Below are 2917 nucleotides of genomic sequence, written 5' to 3' on the forward strand. Positions count from 1 at the left end.
AGAATTTTTGGATTTAAATTTGGTTATTGAGGGATCGTCTATCACAACTACTTTATATCGGAAGCCGACCTCTACTAACAGTATTTTACACTATACGAGTTTCCATCCAGAACATCTGAGAAACGGAATTCCGAAAGGACAATTCTTCAGATTAAAAAGAAATTGTTCAAAACAGCAAGATTTTTTGCTACAAGCCAAGGATCTGACAAGACGCTTTCAAAACAGGGGATACCCACGTAAGGTAATATCTCGTGCCTTCCAGTCAGCCAGAGATAGGGATCGTGTAGACCTACTTGGTCCTCGACTTCCTAAAGTTAACAAAACCCTGGGTCTGATAACCACTTACAATAATCAGTGGCGTGACTTACGGGGCATTTTGACCAAATATTGGGGTATGCTGGTCAATGAGCCAAAATTTGCACCCCATTTAGCGCCATATACTACTCTTATTGCTAGAAAGGCAGAATCTCTTAAAGATTCTTTGTGCCACAGCCATTTTAAGCGACCTGTATGCAATCTTAACAGGGGTGTACGTGTGCTTGGAACCTTTGCTTTATTTATTTATTTATTTAGATTGTGAGCCCCATGAGGGACAGTGATGAAAATATGTGCAAACTGTAAAGCGCTGCGGAATATGTTAGCGCTATATAAAAATAAAGATTATTATTATTATTATTATTTGCTTGTGGCCATTGCAACATCTGTCATCTAACTGCAGGCAGTGAAGGGGTTAATATCCCTACTCTAAATTTTCCTGTAGTTTCTAAGGCATTCTTTAATTGTAGGTCCAGGAATCTTGTGTATGCCCTTATTTGCCAATGTCCGAAAATCTATGTAGGACAAACTACACAAGAATTACGGAAGAGGATCCAACAGCACCTTTCGAATATTAATACTGCAAGAGCAGATCGTGAAAAAGGTAAACCCCTCACTTTAGTAGCCATGCATTTTTTGTGCGAACACAATGGCCGCTGTACTGGCATTAGGGTTTTGGGTCTTGAGGCAGTACAGACTAACATAAGAGGGGGGAATGTTTCATTGGAATTACTGAGGCGTGAATCTAGGTGGATTTATGATCTTCGGAGTCGATCCCCTTTGGGATTAAATGAGGAGCTTTTATTCACTGGCTATTATAAACAAATCTGACCGATTGGATAATTAAGTTCCTCTTCCCTTCTTTTTCCATTTGTAGGTTGATCGACTCATTTCTTTTTGAACATAGTAGCTTGGATCTCCATTTTTTGGCAGCTTCTCAAGGTCTGGCTTGTCCACTATGGGAGTCTACTTCTCTAGCAACTTTTGGAATAGTCTATTCTTGGATCTCCTACCTTGGATTTCATCCTTCACTCTATCCCCTGCTGGACTCAAATAATAAAACAGTACCCTGGAAGATATTCGGACCTTAACATGGACTTAGATTTGATTTTTTTGTTTCAATTTCTGGATTTGCTTTATGTTTTATCCATGTTGTATGTTTATATCAGTAAAAATCATTTATCTATAATGGTCACTTTTTTGAAGTCCAGTGGACCCTGAGGTGGAGCATGTGGAGTTTTAATACATTTTTTCTGATCCATCTTTCTAATATATTAAAATACTTAGTTATAGTGCATACTTAATTAGGGGTGATGCTTGTGGAGCGTTATCTTCCTTCGCTTGGTTTATTTACCAATCGGGGAAGAAATTTCGTTAGTATAACCACTAATATAAAGCTGCAATCCTTTTTTTTTTTTTTTTTTAGGGTATTGTTTGTATTTGTCCAATTCCCAGGTCTATGCAAATATATCTGTTGTAGGATCTAATTCCGGTATGTCTCATAACTTTTTTCGGACCTTTTTGCTGCCCGTTACCTTGTCTACGTCGGCACAGTGGTTGGAGTGATGTTCACACTGCTCCAAACCCGGAAATTTCAATGTAATTTTTTTTTTTGGTACATTACATGTTCCTTCTGCGTCTTCAATACCAAATTTAACCAATTCTGGCATCAGTATTCCACTGTGTTCAGTGGGCACGTTTGCATAGTGTGATTGCGTGTCTGCGGGCTGATATCATTTTATATCTCTATTTCGCTATGAGCCATGCGTGCTTGCATCTATATAGTATCTATTGATATGGTACACAGTTTTGTATCAGTTGCGCTCATTTTGTATGTTTTATAATAATATCTACTTGTTGAGATTGTGATAATCAGTGCCGCGGAGCTTACATATGGGGATTTATTATATCATACGTCTCCCTTTGATGCTCTCTATTCATTTATAGGTATGCCTGCACACATGCTAAATGACAGGTTATATAGTAGAATCGTTTTTTTGTTTTTTTTTCTGCGCCTATGTGTTATTTATTACTGAGACCGCGCTTGCGCATTTGGTATTTACTGTGTTACACAACATTTTTGGCCTAACCCGGAAATAAGTATATACTATCTGATTAGTTTTTTTTTTTTTTTGTCTGCGCAGGCTTGATTTTTCTGGCCTGTTTCAATACTATCTTATTCAATCAGTGGATATAAAATGGTATATTGTTTGTTCCCTTTGTGTTTGCAACACTAAATTTGACCTAATTCCGTTACCAGTATTATACTGTGTTTAGTTGGTGCGTTTAGCATAGTGCGATCTGACATTGCATATAGCCATATACTCCGTAAGGCCTGCGTGTCCGCGGGCTGGGAGCATCATATATCTTTACTTGGCTATGGGTGCATAGTCTGTATTAGTTGCGCTCATTTTTACACTTTGTGAAATTTTCATTTGTTGAGACTGTGATAATCAGCGCCACGGCGCCTACATATGGGGATTTATTATAGCATATGTTTCCCTTTGATGTACTTTACTTACTTATATGTTTAGGTATGCCCGCTTATATGCTAAATGACTTGGCACACAGTGGAATCGCGCTTATCTTATCTTGCACCTAC

The 2917-nt window shown here is 38.1% G+C and overlaps 1 long non-coding RNA gene across 1 annotated transcript; it reads left to right on the forward strand.

Moving 5' to 3' along the window:
* On the forward strand, nt 1-1475 carry LOC141086046 (uncharacterized). The gene is made up of 3 exons (XR_012231483.1): nt 1-241; nt 786-919; nt 1193-1475. It is a non-coding gene; the product is annotated as an uncharacterized lncRNA (long non-coding RNA).
* The last annotated feature ends 1442 nt before the right edge of the window (nt 1476-2917 follow it).

The sequence above is a fragment of the Dendrobates tinctorius genome, unplaced genomic scaffold (assembly GCF_039654945.1).
Source record: "Dendrobates tinctorius isolate UK_male_01 unplaced genomic scaffold, ASM3965494v1 ptg000030l, whole genome shotgun sequence".
NCBI lineage: Eukaryota > Metazoa > Chordata > Amphibia > Anura > Dendrobatidae > Dendrobates > Dendrobates tinctorius.